This window comes from Spea bombifrons, chromosome 2 (assembly GCF_027358695.1).
Source record: "Spea bombifrons isolate aSpeBom1 chromosome 2, aSpeBom1.2.pri, whole genome shotgun sequence".
In the NCBI taxonomy this organism is placed as follows: domain Eukaryota; kingdom Metazoa; phylum Chordata; class Amphibia; order Anura; family Pelobatidae; genus Spea; species Spea bombifrons.
This window is the reverse complement of record NC_071088.1, coordinates 125,138,972-125,158,025: the sequence shown is the minus strand read 5'-3', so window position 1 is coordinate 125,158,025 and position 19,054 is coordinate 125,138,972. Positions and strand designations below refer to the sequence as shown.

The 19,054-nt window shown below is 38.9% G+C and overlaps 1 protein-coding gene across 1 annotated transcript in view; it reads left to right on the top strand.

The window, feature by feature from the left end:
• Positions 1 to 215: 215 nt before the first annotated feature.
• The window catches only part of LOC128474120 (microtubule-associated tumor suppressor candidate 2-like), a 144,202-nt gene continuing 125,363 nt past the window's right edge, over positions 216 to 19,054 (top strand). The window contains exon 1 of the mRNA XM_053456389.1: positions 216 to 488. The gene's annotated coding sequence lies outside the window, so the exon portion shown is untranslated. The remainder of the gene's footprint in view (positions 489 to 19,054) is intronic.

The following is a 19,054-nucleotide window of genomic DNA, read 5'->3' as shown; positions in this document are numbered from 1 at the left end:
TTTTCATACAGGTGAACTTGAGAGGTGCAAATGCTGAAGACTCCATTCCTTTCCAGAGCTTTCACTCTGAGGTAGTACCTAGTATGGCCAGTAGAGGGCAATGTAGGTTGCGATAACTCGTGCGTGCAGTGCTGATGCAGCCCCTGGAAGTTGCTGGCTGGTAGGATGAAAGCAGCTTTATGTAGTACGTTGCAGCTGCTTCTCCTTCCACCCTCTGGACTGCTGGGCGAAGGAACCGGCGGATCGCTCGTTATGTGCGGGAGCTTCTCTGCTCTGGCACTCCGGACGCTCTAGAATTTCAGGAGGAACTGCGCACTTCTCGAGCATCTCCTAAGATCCTCAGCCTGCAGGTCCCCGTCTCTGGCTCTTTGTCTGTGGATGGAAGGTGACGCCTCCAGGAAAGACAGATTCCATCGCTGGTGCCATCAGCCACAGGGCAGGCGTTGCGTGGGTGCTTGGCACGGTGCGTGGGTGCACCTGCTCATTAGGTGAGTTCGTGATCGCAGGGTGCGGGGGTGGGGGGATTGCTACACTGTATTCTGTATTATGATTTCATCCAGGATATATAAATATATAATATATTATATAAATGTATTAGTATATATACACACACATACATATATATGAATCTCTCTAAGCAAAGTTGGGAAGTTTTCCCCCGAACGTCCATCCTATATTGAAGATCATAGCCCTTCAGCTCTTATTAATAGAGATGATGTCATATTTTTTAATAAACACGTAGACAAAAATATATTGGGATTTGTATTCTAGATTTTTACGTGGTATACTTTGTTTCTGCAGTAGGCGAATCACAAACCTTCATTGCTTGTATTGATATTTATGGTTTGCTTGTCTGTGTGTGTAATAAGAATGGTTAAAACCATAAACTTTACCAAAATATATAAAAGTTTTTCCAACACATTAAAAACAACATTACAGTAATTTAAAGATGAAGACAATATTCTTGTATTGAGTCAGGGAAGATGAAACTATTGAATGACAATGATTTTTGGAATCAAATCCAATGTGATTCTAATTTAAATGGCACTTATATATATATATATATATATATATATATATATATATATATATATATTTATATATAAGTATTTAAACACATTATGGTATCTTGCCACTTTTACAAAAAAATTCCAGTACTTAAAGTAAAATATGATTTAGTTTCATTCCAATGGAAACAAACATTCTAAAGCTGTACAAATAAAATATGCTCAAATGTTTCATTATTATGTAAAAACCCTGAAGCTGAATCCGATAGGATACCTTGTGGCAGGTACATGTATGGTATATACGTGTCAGCATAGAATGGATGGGCAGGTGAATGGAGAATGCCTCGGTGTGTTTTATGCCAGCTGGGCACATGGTATACAAGCTGCAAATGCCTTGGGATCCTTATAATTGACAATGTGAATATTTGGGTGATATTAAGTTATTTTTATACCCCAGGGAAGGAGTAGGCAGCAAAATTGTTTGTGAAGAAAAGTTGGCTAAATGTCCCGTAAGTAATAATGACTTCCAGAAGCCTTGTCACGCTTTACCTGCCCCTGCTCCAGGGTACATGTTCTCTGTATTTTAGAGACTGAATCAAGCAGGAAAATGTAACATATACTAAGATCATTCTTAGTCTAAAGAGCCCCAGTGACTATGCCAGACTATAGTTATCGGCCCTTGTTTATTATGGTTAATATGCATTTTACATTTTATACTGATATTGGCCTTTAGTATGCAGCTTCACATCAATATATACATTCATTTATTTGTGCCATAAAAATATGTTGGGACCCCTATATCTTGCATGGGGAGAATGGGAATTGGTTATCCCTATATGAGCTCCTGTTAAGGTATTTGTTAACCATTTAAATGCAAAAGGGCTTGACAAGATAATTGATGGTGAAAATTAAGCAGTAGATGCAGTGTATACGAGTGGTTTCAATGCAAAGGGGCTCTTAATAAAATGGGTATTATCATTAAGAGGCAAAACAGCAAATGTGGGAAATTTCCATGTTGTGTTGTTCAAAAAGTAAAATAAAATAGAAATTATCAGGTGAAGACGAGACAACATCCTGTTCACCTGATAATTTGTATCCTATGTGTATTCCTGTATGCAGACCAAAATATATACGCTATAACTTATATTTGCTAGTTCAGGAGCCCTGAATATGAACATATGGCCCGGTCTCTCTTTAGCATTAAGTGTCATTGTGTATTTGCTGGAATATTGCGCCAGCTGTTTCTTGGTGAGCAATAATGGCAAGCGGATGTAATGGCTGTGATTAGCATTATACCATACTGCTGTCTCTTAACTTGCCTGGTAATTGAGACTGTTGTGCTTTCTATAAATGGCTTCTATTAGCACTATTTCTCTGACTGCAGAAGTTATTTGGTATCTGTTGTTATCTTCATAGCGAAGAACTTTACTATGGACAGATAAATCTCTGTGTTATTCTCTGGGGAACTGGCAAAGTTTCTGGTTGGTATCAGAAGTCTGTTAGTTCCCAGTATATCCCAGTATTTATTGCCCTTCTGGTGTTTTCTTTCATTGGATCACAACTTCCATATTCCTTCCGTACCAGAGTCTGGCATAGTACGAATGGAAATGCGGTGTAATAACAGACAGGGTATTTGGAATTTCTCCTACCCACCTGCTACAACTCCTATAAATCGTGGATTTGTAGTCTGTATCATCTGGGGTGTCAATATTTTCACTTGAGTACTTCTACTTACTACAGTACCACAAGCTTCGCACCCTAACTCTGTTCTGTCTAAATGAGTGTATAGGTCTAATTTGACCAATTGTTGGCTGAGGATGCAAGAAGCTGTTCTCCAAGCCAGGTGAAATGCCAACGGTTTCCAATGATTAGCCCTACTCATCTACGCACACCTCGTTTATCTATATATCCTTGTACTGTAGGAGTCAAATATCCAAGCCACTGCAAAACCTTCCTGACATGATTACAGAGGCAAGCAAACAAGTCATTGCTACATTGTTTGTGCCACCCATTAGCCACATGATGAGGATGACATCACTTGCATTGAGCTGAGCATGTCTCATGACAAAAGAAGTATTTTGAGCTAATTCAAATTTCATTAGTAGCAGATGTTTCCTATGACAGCGTTTCCATAGACAAGGCGCAATGCCTAACTATTCTATCATCCGGGTGATAAAATAAGGAAAGTATCCACTGGAGATGGAAGCAGTTACTTGTGTATAATATTTCTCCATAACGTCTCATCATTTATTGCTGTAGAGATTTCTGCAGGCTCCCAGTGCTGGACCCGGGTGATATGTTTCGCTCGCAGAGTTATTTCTACAGTTATTGTGTAAAGAGCATTTAAGATTTGAAACAATCATTCTATTCGAGATCATACCTGAAAATTAGAAATATTTCAGCAAATCATTCCAGAAATAAATTCTTTTAATCGTAGTAAAAGGTCAGTTTGATTTTTTTTTCTTGTAAATCTTTCAAAATAATAAATCTAGCAGGCTTTTTTTTTTTAAAGACAAAATTAAATATTATACACTTTATAGCACTGTATCCAGGAATGGCAAGGGACCATTGACCCTCTTCTGAACATGCAACTGCTGACTTAAACTGATCTCTCGGGATGAGCCCTGGTGGAAAAATCTGACGTCGTCTTTTCATACCTCTGCTCATATGACAGGAAAGCGTTCGGAGAAAATGTTTACGGATGAATAAATATTTTCTGTTACCTAGATGTTAAACCACTGATCTTGGTCTGGTGTTACAAAACTATTTCCTATTATACGTATTACATTTGTAACCAGGGTATAAAGTGTTTGATACAGTTTGCCATTTTTTTTTTTATGTAGAGACTCAGACCCTAATCAGTCCTTGGCCTTGCCTTATATTCAGGATAGCATCATGCCTATTCCATGCATATTTAAATTATCTTACTTTATTAGCCTCTACCCCTTCTGACGGCAGGCTGTTCCATTTATTTATCTACTTCCCCAAGAATATGGTAGATAAATGGAATAGTAGAAAGGGAACATACCAAGCCCTTAACCCTGCGCCAGCCTCAAGTGAATCCGTTTAACTTCCCTGTTACACAAACTAGAATCTATTAACAAAAAAGAAAAGGGATTCATGCGCTTAGTGTGACCCTCAAATAAAGGAATATAATAACCTGAAAGAAAGATCAAATGTGGATTTCCAGGTAAAACTTCTTTCATTTGATCTTTTTTTCAGGTTATTATATTTCTTTATTTAAAGGTCACACTAAGCGCATGTATCACTTTTTATTTTTGTTAATTGCTTCTAGATTGTGTGATAGGGGAGTAACACTGATTCGCTTGTAGGTGGTGCAGGGTTAAGCGCTTGGAATATTCCCTTTCTATTATTTGTTCCATTTATCTACCACATTCGTGTATTTTCACCTGCTATATCAGGGCCATGGGCCACACTTTGTGGGCTTTTTCCCCAACTTGAACCCAGGCATCTGAAATAAAAATTCATTTTTAATAGATGGCAGATCTATTTTATACATCTAAGAACGGTCTGACATGTTATGCTTTACAGAAAAGTATACATACAAATGTATTACTCATATAGGATTAACTAAATAGTTTTTTTTTCATGGCCCCATTATGCACCTTACGAGTCTTTGAAGACAGAGACCATGCTGTACATTAGAGGACTGCATTGGGAGGCGGGTCCTGCGGGCGGTCTTGCTGGGGCTGCGGGCGGGAGCGGGCAGTCAGGCACTGTACCTGTGGGTCCCAGTAATCCCGCGCAGTCCCGCAAGGCTGTTTTCTCGCTGCTCCATAACAGTGTCTCCTATCTTGCTCCGCCCAGGAACAAGGAGGAGTCAGGTGATGTGATGCCACTTCCTGTGACTCCGCCTTGTTCCTGGGCGGAGCAAGAGAAGAGACGCTGTGAGGGAACAACTTGCGGGACTGCGCAGGAAATCAGGTGGCGTGATTGGCCACAAATGTGGCGGGAGCGGGAGGGATTGGCCACAAATGTGGCGGGAGCGGGCGGGAGCGGAACACCCACATTGCGGGAGCGGGCGGGAGCGGGATTAAAAACAGCGGGAGCGGGCGGGAGCGGGCTTAAAAAAGCAGTCCCGTGCAGGGCTCTACTGTACATTATAATAGCCTGGTAAGGTCTTCTCTACTGCTTAAACATAAAAAGAGGAGTTTAGATTCACAGCCAAGATACCGCTGTAAGAAAAAGTGGGATATATGTTAAAATGTGGTATAGCAGCGGTAGCCAAAATTGCTATTTAGGGTTTTGTAGCACTGCCATGGTTCTCAGAGACAACCCACCTATGGAAAGGCCAGACAAGGAAAATGCAGACATCCAGGAGTCTCCGTCTTTTTAATAGCGGCTTCCTGACGCCCCCAAAAACTGCAACAGACATCCCGGGAAAAGAGTGAGCGCGCAAGAGAGTTCATTATGACCGTTGAATTCTCTCTTGCACTCAAAAAAAAATCTGTGCTCAGGTGTGCCTGTGCTTCATGGTGCATCCTGATTGGTCTCTCTTTGTGCTAGCTAGCCTACCAGTGTTTTCGGGAGGCGGTCTTTAAAGTCAGTGAAGCCACCTCCCTGAAATGAATCGTTTCAGGTTGGGATGTCTGAAATGGGAAAAGCAGTTTAGTATCTGGGGAACTACCGTTTGTCTTCTCTTCTCATGTCCCTGTGTTAGGTGTGGGCAGCAAAGGCATATCAGTGTTTATAGCAGGGCTTGACAAATTTTTTTAAATCTAGGAGCCAGCTAAAAAAGTTAGGAGCCAGGACTTTCTTTTGCCCTACACTCACACTTTGCCCCAGCACTTTGCCCTGCACCCACACTTTGCCCAGCACTCACAGTCTCACACTTTACCCTAGCCCTCACTTTACCCCAGCACTCACACTTTGCCCCAGCACTTTGCCCACACTAAAAAGCACCAGTGCATACTTTTAATTACTATTAATTAATCCCATTAATTAACTATGTCCCCAGTTTCCCATAGGCATCTTTGTAACTAAATAGCTTCCCATAGTCCCATGTTTAGTGACAAAGATGCCTATAGGAAATTGGGGACAGAGTTTGCCTTTGCCCCCAGTCTCCCATAGGCATCTGTCACTAAACATGAGATTATGGGAAGCTATTTAGTAACAAAGCTGTCTATAGGAAACTGGGGACAGTTTGCCTTTGCCCCCAGTCTCCCATAGCCATCTTTGTCCCAGCCTCCCACTGCCAAGCATGCCCCCAGTTACTTCCACTTACCTGACCCCGATGTGCACTCTGTTGGATTCCCGCTGCTGCTGCTGCCGGCGGCTCCACCCTCCTCACTGAACGGGGCTGGCACCGCCCACAAAGGTCACTGAGCAGTGCTGGTGCCGCCCGCGAAAGTTATTGAGCGGCACCGGCTGTCTCACTTCTATTTCGAATCGAAGTGAGACATTTAATAAGCTGTCCCCGTTGATCCGAAATAGAATTGAGTCAGCTGGCCAGCGCGACTCAGTGACCTTCGTGGGAAGTGCCAGCCCCGTTCAGTGAGGAGGGTGGGCGGAGCCGCCGGCAGCAGGGTTGTCTGCATTGCACAGACGCCCGCTGCTGCTGGAAAGGGGGATCCAAGTCCCCTGCAACACCGCGGGGGATCTGGATCCTAAACCCAATTATAGGTTTGGCTCACAAACACCTAGGCGCCAGGACAAAATTATCAGTCGCCATGGCGACCTGGCGCCTGGGATTTGTCGAGCCCTGGTTTATAGTCATGCGTGATCATAGAGCATGTGACACGCATGTGTACGGTAAAGAGCAACAGATGCTTTCAGGAACAGTGCCGCTGTCCTTGGTGCTGACCAATTTGCTCTTTTTTGACTGGGTACATATATATAGTATTTTCTTTGTGAGTGACTATCAGTGTCCCTATGAGTGAGCGATATTAATGTCTGTAAATATAAAAAATATTGCAATAAAAAGAAAGTTAAAAAGTCATATTGTGCGCTTCAGCGACACCTCTGATAAACAATACTTATACAACCTTATACCTAATAATTATTTTTTCCAGATATTCCAAATATTTAATATAACCCAAAAAGACAAACAAAAGGAAAAACAAAATATTATCTTTATCTTTATAAATGTTGGCCCTTTGAATTTAATATTTAACGCACTTACATTTTATTAGAGTGCCAGAAAAACTTCAAATTGCTTTGCAAACCTCCAGAAAGGCCACCAGGCTCAGGGGTAAAGAAATAATTGTATCAGCAAGCGGAATAGTACACAACATTTTTATTATTTGCATTTAAATTCTTACCTTTTCCAACAGAGCCATTTAAATTTGCTTAATTAGCTTATTTTATGTACATATAACAATTTATGAAAGTCATTTGACTGAAGGAGCTTTGCAGCTCAGGAGAATTTTGATGTAGGCCCATATTACGATTATGAAATGCTGCTAGAAAAGAGACAAACCAAGGCCAGAATAAGGTAATTTAGGAATTTATGTGTGAAAAATGTCAAACCGAGGATTACAATTAAACAGTTTACAATTTTATTTATGTGGAATGTGAATATATAAACAATTCTCCATTTTGGCTTTATTTTTGTTGAATAAATCATGACACGGTGTAATATGTTTTCAAAGATGGTGTACTTTTTTTTCACATGACCCTTGTATACTCAAGCTATTTTGGTCTTTTTTTTACCTATTTATCAATATATTTTTTTTTACATTAGAAACTCATATTGATAAAGTAAAATGATAAAAGAGGCAAACTGAAATTGGCAACAATCAATACTCAAGTATATTGAAACAGAAGAAAAACTGTGGTAAGGCAAAACATTGCCAAATGATGAGGTGTATCCATTTCCATTTTCAAGTTTGCTCTTTTTTGTTCCTCTTAGTTGGTGAGGTAAAATATTTCCTCCCACCGAAGCTTCCTTACTACTCCTAGTTATATTGCTTAAAGCCCTTTAAGGGGAATGGTGTCAAATTGAACAGATTAGTAGTTCACAGATTATTCCACCCCACAATCAATTTCTTAAATTAAGTTAATTACGGCAAAAGTTAATTCAATACTTTTTCATTAAAGACCATGCCTAATAAGCAAGGGCCACAATATTCTATGTGTATGTACGTTTTCTTATAAATCCCGCCTCTATGGTATTTTAGGGGCTATATCCTTTCATGGATGCATGGACATCGATTTAGCATGGAATCCATGCCATATTCTGTTCTTGAACGAGTGCATTTAACATACCCTATCATTCAAAAGTTTGGGGTAAATGAATTGCAAAAGGGTTTTCTAACGATCAATTAGCCTTTTACACATGGATTAGTGAACACAATGTGCCACTGGAACACAGGAGTGATGGGAGTGATAAAGGACCTATGTACGCCGACAAAGATATTCCATTAAAAATCTGCCGTTTCCAGCTACAATAGTCATTTACAACATTAACAATGTCTGCGCTGTATTTCTGATACCTTTCATGTCATTTTAATGGACAAAAACAATTGGTTCTAAGTGACCACATAGTTTTAAAACGATGGTGCATCTCAAAGTCAAATCATAGAAAAATGTGCTAAAAAAACTTCACTAAACAAATACGTTTTTGTTTTTTCACTTGTATTTAACATTTCTGTAGTGAAAAGTATGTGAAAGGTTACAGTATATCAGGTATGAGACCATGAGATTTATCTTCTTCTTTAATTTGTAGCTCCTTGGTTAATGTTACTCAACGACAGGTAATAAATAGGTAAGAAAATAATGGCCTATTCTGGGTAACACTTGGATGACCTTTCTCCATGAGAAAGCCCTTGAGGACTTCGTAGTTTGGTTCAATGTTCGTAAAACAACCCAAAATTATTTTTAAATTAAAAACCTTTTACGTGGTGATTGTGACCATCTGGATCTTCATTGTCCTTTTCAGTTATACGATTCTCATATCAGGATCTTTTACAACTGCTGCAAACATCTGCCTTCAACTTTCCAAATTTCCAACCTGAAGGTTAGAGTGCCCAGAATATATTTATATGCTGTGTCCATACTGCTGCAGTATTTTAAGCCTGGATTTGAAACGGAGTGCAGAGCGGAGGATACGCTGAAGGTCTGGCGTGTCTTACTTCATCTGGGGAATAAAAACAATCGATAATTGGTTACAAACTAAATCCAATGAAGAGTTATGGAGTAGAACATTGCATAAAGCCTATGCTTCATAGGGAGGTAAAATTAAGAGCTCATTTGTATTCTACATTCGGCTGGTGTGAAGAAGGATTCATGTGATGGATCCTGGGTGAAGGGACACAGTATATTCAGCCTAAAGTGTATAAGCCTATAGAGGCAGGATTCTTTATAAATGGAATTGTTATTATTGCAAAGTTATTACAACATTTCTTGGCAAGGCTTGCTGTCCACCATATTGTTACAATGTATATATATGAAAAAAATAAAATGAGGTGCCGGTACTCATGTTTCATTAAAAAAAAGTGAAAATCACATCTCTTTGTACCCTGCCCATCGTGACATCATATCCTGGAAGTTCATCATCAATAGTCGGCACACTGTGCGATGGAGTCTGTAGGAACAGGCCTCAAGCTCTCTTCATTTTAGGTTGGTAGGAATAAGGGACTAGGGAGGGGTGGAAATTTGGGGTCTGCGGGGGCAGTCCCACTCTGGAGGGAATCGTCAAGGTGTGGTTATGCTGTATTATGGCGTACCGTCATAAAGAAGAAACATCTGATTTTTAATGCAATATCTTCATAGGCGCACAGCGGCCTTTTATCAGCAACCATCCCTCCTGTGTTCGAATGGCACGTTGTATTGGCCAGTCCAAGTGTAAGTTAAAAGGGCTAATTGATCACTAAAAAGAACTTTTCAATTATGTGACAGCTGAAAATGTCCTTGTTTTCCATGAAAACAGCTAAGTGACCCCAAACTTGTGAATGAATATATATATATATATATATATATATACTGTATATATATATATATATATATATATATATATATATATATATATATATATATATATATATATATATATATATATATATATGCATAGAGGATTCTCATTATACTAAAGGGCACTAACCTGCCCCCACCACACAATAAATGGTGATGTAACACATATTAGGCACTGGTAATATATGTACTGATAATGAACACAGTAGGTGGTATAATGCATCCATAATGAGATATTTCCTTAGTGTATTAACAGTAGTATAACACACAGGGATATAGTAATTATATTGCTATGATTGTTATACTTGAGGATTTGCAAATCAGGCATGTCAGGCAAGATTTCCACAGGCTGCCAGCTAGGTGTAACTCTGGTCTGCCCTGATATAACATCTTGTGGCCAGCCTATACATCCTATACAGCCTATATATATATATAAAACAGGTTCTCTGCACAACATAATTGGTCAAAATCCCAAGTCCCATTAGTATTTTAATAGAGTGATTCATCTTCAGGAGAGAGAAATAAATGATGAATCCATTTTCTATCCTAGGATAATAGAATAGTTATGTGACAGATAATGTTATCCTTAGAATTCAGTCCAAAGAATATACATTCTTACAGTATGAGTAATGTCTCCTTAGCCCAGTCTATTAAATATGTCCTGTTACAATAGGGAATAGCTGGATTGGTATCACATGCAGTAAAAACAATGTTTTGTTGTAAAAAGCAAGTACAGTATATAAAATAGACCCTTTAAGTTGCAAAATGTCCCTTGGTGGCTTTTCCATTTTGCTGCTTGGATTTATTTTGTGTAGATAATTACAATGTGCATGCACAATGTAGGAGAGCTAGTGGAGGAACAGAGTGGGAGAGGGACCTCCTAACCTTGGATGATGGCCAGGTTAGCTTTTAAGAATGGTTAATAAGTAGGAGTCAATAACCTTGCTGTTTCTGCATCACTTTATAGATAACGTTAGATGGAGAATCAAACCCAATAGCTGTTTGTAAATCTTAGTCAAATAAATCACAGATGGGAGTTCTGGTACCTTCACCGCACCCTACTCTACGGCTTCTTTACTGCTTGATCCAGTTTTGTGGAATGAAAAAAGGGGGGGGGGGTATTCTTGCCCATTTGTAAGTGTCAGGGAGCACTAAGGAGAAAAATAAAAAGGCAGGCAGGCTTCTTTAACGTATCTCTACATGATGCGGGACTTATCTGACAGTTTAAGAGCCCCCCCCCAAGTGGCAAATAAACTTTAAGTATTTTAGAGTTTCATTTATTGTAAAATAGCCCAACAAGACACAAAGCCTGTAAAGGTGAAGTACAAAGGGGCGTGAGTCAAACTTAATCATTGCCTACAACATGTGGATTGTAAGGTATAGAAGACCCCTTTATACTGTGTGCCCTCTAGGTAGTGAAAGGAACTGGAAAAAGAAAACCAAGGATTGGTGGTAGGCTCTTCAAAATATACAGCCAAAACATGGGACGTTCAACAGCCTGCTTCTCCAATTTGGAACAGACAATAAGTATAGTTAAGATATTACTCTACATTTAAAAGGAGTTGTGCGTTATACTCAGCAACATTAAATCAGTATGTCTAAGTACATAAAATATGTACATTTCCAAGTACAATTGGGTTCCATTTTGTCATTCCAAGTAAGAAACCAATAATAAAGAGCGATGAAGTTTGTCAGTCACGTGATAAAGCCAAATGGCTTTCTTTGGGTCCTGTCCTGCCTTCTTGCGGACACTGATTGATATACCATAAATCTTAATCTGTTAACTGTTTGAGTACCAGAGGGATGAGCTCATTTTGCAGCTTACCCCCTCTGGCACTTTTAAAGATTTAAAGACTGCTATTCCATGTGAATGTAATTTGCTGATACAGCAGCTCAAGAAGGAGCCTGTTCTCTGCCATCGGAGATTGCTTTTAATCTTGATTCAATATAACTGTTCATATTGTGGGGGGGGGGGACTTGTCATGTTTGAGAAATGGTGTGATATGCTAACGTTGTGGAGCTTCCACGCTGGTGTTAATAATGGTGACTTAATTAATTTGAAGCCCTGAAGTTAGATAAATCGATATGCATCTGGAAACGACACAATCACAAAGGATTTCCCATTCCCACTTTTTATTTTCATTGATTAATAATCACAATAAATATAATTTCTGTCATTCAAGCGAAAGCATTTATGTCATGTTCACATTATTACATATACATTAACAGATAAAATAAGCGGACATTACAGTGGAAACATTCATTAACGCATTTGCCCCATGAATGCGATTTAGGTTGTGAGACCTGTTAATTAAACTCATAGATCAACCATTCTAATGTAACTGCATAGCTTGAATAACTTTACAAAAGCTGTATAATTAGGTGCAAGAAATGAAGAACAGGAGTGGTTGATGCTGCTAAGATAATTCCCCAGTGTGACGTTTGTTGCAGGATGAAAAAGAATTAGGATTTCCTCAATGTTGTAATTAAACAATTTTATAGAGAGTGTACAGGCGGATACTGCCCTATTATTACTGTTCTTATTGTGAAAGCCTAGATCATACTAATGAATAACAGCAATACCAAAGCACAGGGATCTCCTACCCCAATCCTCCGGAATCTTCCATACGGATATACTCTAGTACTCTATACTCTTTGGGGGTTTTCTATATTCCCTTCTCTGCTGTAGCAGTGACGTTCTCTGAAGAACACGGTTTACCCTACGACACTTTAGAAAAGCTATATGAAAAGAGATAAAGGAGTGTTTTCCCATATGAGCTTTGGGTGAACAGAAATAACCATGGACATAATCTGGGAGCTGTTGGATATTGAGACATGGAACGGATTGTATTCCTAAATACTTTCTGCCCCATAGGCACATCTGGCCTATTTCTGCCAACATTCTGCTCACTTTGTGTCAAAGCGAAGAATAGACAGTGTTACATCCCGCTCTTCTTAGCTTAAAAAAAGGATCTTTGCCCTTGATAAAGGGGTTCATTGGGTTAACATCTCATGGGTACTGTCATTCTTTATATTGTGCTGATTGTTTCTCTGCATTCATGCTACTTAACTATACTATTGGTTGTGTACACCATTTGTCTACCTAACTGACAAATGTTCTGTATATTATATTATACTTATATGCGTATGGGTGTGTGAGAGGGGGAGGGAAATTACAAATATGACTTCAAATATTATTCAGAAGAGATTTGGAACATGTTTTAACAGAGGTTGGCCTTATATTTAGTTATATCTGGTAATTTCGCACATTGTTCACACTAGTAATATTTAATCCCCCATATGTATGTATCTCTGTTGACATTTCATGTTGTGACCTGAGCTGCCTGAATATAAGAGCTGTTAAAAGTCACACATCGGTCTCTCTGGAATCGACAAAACTCAACCCTGTCAGCTGAATATGTAGTGCAAATGGAACAGCTGACCGAGAAACGCAAGCTCAGAATGGGAATGTAAAGGTGAAATCCATTATTTTTTCAAGCTTTTAAATTCTGATCATTGCCTTCCATTGTAGTAAGTGGGATGACTTCTTGTTTATATTGCTTTGCAAAAGCTGTCCTCCGTTGAATTGACACACTTACAAAATTCTGCATTACAGAAGTGACTTGTGTTACACGTCAAACACAAACCCCTCAAACAACAATCAAACAATAATAGATTGCAAATAATACCAACAATTTATCCCAAGAGATGCACAGGGGGTTAGCAATAAGCCAAAATGACATCTAAAAAATAACATTTAATCAAAATTAATCGTTAAAATGGCCCTAGAAAAATGAAGATAAAATATAAATACCCAACCCTAAATAAGTGTACCTAACCACCAAAGCGAATGAATGTCAAGGGAAATAATGCTTCATTATATGTCAGGCATAGATTGGTGATCAGTGGAATCTATGCAGATCTTTCCATGTTGTTACTTGTTAAGTAACAAGTTAAGTAATTACAATGTTATACAACAGTGAGTGAATGAATAGGCTCTATTCATTCACTCACTGTTGTATAACATTGTAATTATTTAACTTGTTACTTAACAAGTAACAACATGGAAAGATCTGAAATCATATCCATATAGCATACATAGTACTGTATAGAATACACAATACTGTTAGAAAGCATAAATCTCTACAAGCAAATGTTATATCCTAGAGAATAAAAGAATAGATGTACATGTTAGATACACAGACAAACTCAACCTTAATAAAATATATATAATATATTATGTAGCCCAAAATTATAAATTATTATTTAATATAACTAATGAAATTGAAAAAAAAATGAAAATAATATATATAAAAATAATATGTATATATATATATATATATATATATATATATTAAATAATAGTTAGTTGTTGTTATATATTAACATTATATTGAATCAACATGATGTACTTATTTATATTATACTTTAAGGAAAGGTGTAGAGTTGAATTCCTCATTAACCCCAGCAGCAGAGTGTAAGCTTTATAAACCAAAATGCATTTCTTTTGATTTAGACAGACATTTTCAATAACCAAAAACCAGAGACATTGACAATTTACTGTGATAAATTTTAACGTGACTGTATACACTGGTTTTAAAGGGATATCTGATAGAATTTGTGTTCTAAAATCTATCGCTGAAGGGGGTGTTAAAGTTTGTAATTATTCATTTCAATTAAAAGTTATGTTTTAGAGGTCATCATTTATAATAGATTGCAGAATGGTGCAATACAACCCTAACAGAAAGAAGCTCACAGAACATTGTAAAATTCCACACCGTGATCATAAAGCACTTAAGATATTGTGTTGCTTTGACTCTTTAGAACTCTGTTAACTCGTGTTGCTTGAAGGGAATAGGTAATAATCTTACTGGGATAACTACATATAAATGAAAAAAATCAAGGAACATTCTATTTATTTTAATCTTGCAGATATCCGAGAATTCTAATCATGTTTCTTTGACTAGGCTGTGATGTTTCCGAGCTATGTCTAATATCTGAGCTTTGTGTTCTTTCTTGCATATAACCAGAAATAAGTTCTCATTCCTGGCTTCATGACCTGACTACAGGTACCAGCATGCCTTGGAGCTCTCTGGAGTCTCCAGCTGAAGCACTGCTTTCTCCCGGGTCTTTGGATTCCCTTTTTCTTTCTCCAGGCAGGGACATTTAAAGCAATCTGTGGTTAGCCCCACCCCCTCATGCTGCTAGCTCCACCTCCATGTGTTGATAGCCCTGTCCCAACATGAAGCCACTTCCCCAGAAGAGGGTGAGCTCTGGGTGGCCTACCTTGGGAAGCTAGTTAGGGCATTTTAGTAATTCAATACTCCAGAAGCCCCGAGACACACAAATGTCAGGTACCCGGCTGCTCTCTGCCAAAAGTATGATAAAATGCTTTGTAGGTGGAGCATTTGCTTGAAGTTAGAGAATAATTGCGTATGGATAAAAGGTAGCATCAAGAGCAGTAATGAGTGGACTTAACTTGCCTTTCATGATCTCCTTAAAAACTGTCCTCTGCCTTTTTCTAAATCGGATGATACTTCCGAAATGTCCCTAGTTCAGAGGAACACGCCTTCTTTAGGATCTGGACCACTCTGACTACTTGTCACACCTCTCCTACTTTCAAAGAAGCGGACATTATAGTGTCTATAAGTATATCCTGATGTTCTACACAAGAACATCCACAGCACTGGGTTTATATAATACGCTAAGCATGTTTTAAATGAGTTTGTTTATGGAAAATACTTTGCTCCGGATGATATTTATTCAGTTACATAAATTTCTACCAATACGCCAAAGTCACCTTACGGTCTTCGTAAAGACCTGCCTCCTAGCCATGCATCTCCAAAACAGGAGTGTCCCCTTCTGGTTATTAGATATCTGGGTATGTACGAGCTGGCATTCAGATGGCTGCAGGGCTCCACAGGATTTAGGAGCAGCGCTTCCTTCTCTTTTCCTTCCCGCTCTCCCATATTTCGTCTGATCAAAATTATCATACCCATGCAGCCGTGAACAGTTCCAAATCAACCCTTCGGACATATTTTACATCACATCAAACATTATATGTGGGAAAGATGTTTCCGAGATTTCCATTTAATTAAAGAACAGGCCTGTATCCTCAACCTTGCAGATCATCAAAGGAGAAGTGCAAATGCTTTTGAAGTTTGTAATTTGTACTTTAAAATACTCGATCCTCTGAACATATGTATATTTATTGTTTTACAGGCAGAAATAATATGCCACCTGTAGTTTGGATTGGAAAAATTTCCCTGCCGGGCATTTTTTTTTTGTTATTTAGCTTTTATTCTGCGATGGAGTTTGACTGGCAGCATACAAATTCCCGGATGAGACATTCGGTGTTATATTGTACAATGTTATGTTTGCTAGGCTTTGCACAGCATGCATGTCTATTTAATCATACAGTAATATACTAAGTATGTTATTCTGGAAACTATAAATATGTTTAATTGCATAATGCCCAGCAGTAGCCGATTACTCTGTTATTGTCTAAAGGCGCATGGAATCTTTAGTGCAGCATGTTTTAGAAGCACAAGGTGTACCGTATTTTAGCATATGCTGATACAATGGATGGTTTTCGGTTTCTGAAAAGATTCTATAAACGACAAATCATAGTGTAGTACACTTAACACAAATTACTGAAAGAAACACTTTATGGTCCCCGACACCCTTACTAAATAAGAATGCAAAGTACTCTCTTAGTACTTTCAGATGCATACTTCAATAATACAAAGCACTTACCTAAAGTAGAAGCTGCAGCTGGCCGCCTCCTCCGTGGTCCACAATTCTTGCCACTGATTGGCTGCTTGAACTATCGCTCTCATCGAAATCAGTGCAAGCACTTGGGTGTGTGAACAGGTCCCATGTACCTATGCCGCCCTGGAACTCTCACACCAGCCAGCACTAGCGATTTGATAGCGGACCTGCCGTGCCAATAGGCATCTCTTCACTTGCTTGTGTTCAGAATTCCTTAACAGATGGTAGAATAATTGCAAAAAAAAAGGCACGTGATCAAAACTGTTACTATTTTACCTTATGTTGTATTATGATAAAACCTCAAAGAAGACAAATTACTTAATACAGATCAGTCACTTTTACCCCGTAGCCTACATGGTGCAATCCACGACACTAGGCATGAAACAAAAGCAATATAAAGCAAGGGATTTAATACAGAGACACAACTTTCAGAACAAGTAGAACAAAAGTCGCCTTAACATTAGGAAAGTATAACTTTTACAAGTATATTTCAAAATTGCTTAAATATAAAAAAAAATTTTTTCATTGTACCATTATATCATGGGATGTGATATATGGTTTCCCTTAAACTAGGCAAAGTTAAAGTGGAAGCTACACTATATGGACAAAAGTATTGGGACATCTGACCATTAAACTAGCCTCACAAATGCTCTACTGGATGAATGGGCAAACATTCCCACAGACAACCTCCAAAATCTTGTGGAAAGCCTTCCCAGAAGGGAGGGGGTTCAACTACATATTAATGTCTATGTATTTAGAATGGGATGCCATAAAAGTCCCTGTTGGTGTATTGGCCAGGTGTCCCAATACGTTTGTCCATATAGTGCACTTAAAAAGGATGTCACCTAAATAGAGCTATTGGAAAATGACAAAAATAACCTGGGCTCTCAGGACTGAAAGGGTTAAATGTCCCACAAAGACAAAACATGTATTGCAGTCTCCAGTACGTTACACAAATGAAAACATCAATATAAACATCATTCCAGACTTTTAAGAAGTTTCGGAGGCTTCTAAGGGCTATGCGTGTCTGCTCTTGTAACATACTGGTTAAGAAATCCCAGCAAAAAGCATGAATATGGTTAAATTTCACTTAATTAAATAAATTACTTTTGGACATCCAACGATAGGAATGATCTCTGTAATTAGTTATATAACTGTTTAATCCAGCAGAGAAGGTAGAACAGCAGCTTTAAATAGTATTTATAAGCTCGATAATGCAGTATGTAGCAGCTTGTGTGCCATGTCTGATGGATGTGTTTAAATCTCGCTTCCCTACACTGTTTTACATCTTAAAATCAGGTTACAGATAGGAGAACAAATTAGCAACCAGTGGAGTTGTTGTTTAGTAATCATTTGAAATTACTTAACATTCTGCCTAGGCAGGAGCGTAAATAGCAATTGATCCACCTCTTGCTTCCTTTCATTCATGTAAACAAAAAGATGGGCATTATTCTCAAGCAAACAAATAGCCACCCTGTCCAGTAGGGTATATTATGAGCAAATAGTGGCTTGGAGGATATTTAGAAACTAGTACATGGATTCCCATGTAGACTTGAATATGAACATTGGCCGGCATTAGTGAATAAGCCATAGGAAGAGAGATGGGTGTAATAGAAAATGATATGAAAACGGTGGACTTGGGTTTTTCCAGTTGGGATCTGCAGTAGGTCAAGGATTGATAGATTGGATAAATCAAACTGGAAAGCTAAAAATTCTGTATAATATATTGCAAAATAATTTTTGTCTACACTCAGGGCCGGCCCAACAATGGAGCCGAGTGGGGTAACTGCTCCAGGCGGCACTTTTGAAAAGCGGAGGAGAGAGAGAGAGAGAGGGGTGCTGAGTGGTTTCCGCTTACCAAGTTGTCAGTATCCGCTCGGAGCCTCTCTCTCCTCTGCGAGCCCTCTAGCTTGGTCCGGTGCCGGCTTGTAGTGCTGAGCGCCGGAAGATGACATCATTTCCGGCGCTCAGCATTACAAGCTGGCACCGAAACCGAGCAGGGAGACTCGCTGCAGGACTGCTGAAAGGTAAGTGCAAAGGGGGGAGGGGGGGAGTAAGGGTAGATAATAGGGAGGGAGAGGAAGGGTAGATAATGGGGGGGGGCGGCATTTTAAACTTCGCCCCAGGTGGCATTTTGTCTTGGGCCAGCCCTGTCTACACTGGTGTTTGTTATGGCGATGACTTGGGTATGGCGTAAACAACCCCTGTAAATAGACACTGGAAGATGTATAAGGTATACAATAAGGACTCTGGGCAGAGTGTGAAGTGTTACAGAGGGAAGATATAAAGGTACATTGTCACCCGAGGAATTCAGCACAGCAGCCAGGGTCTCTTTTGCAGCCACA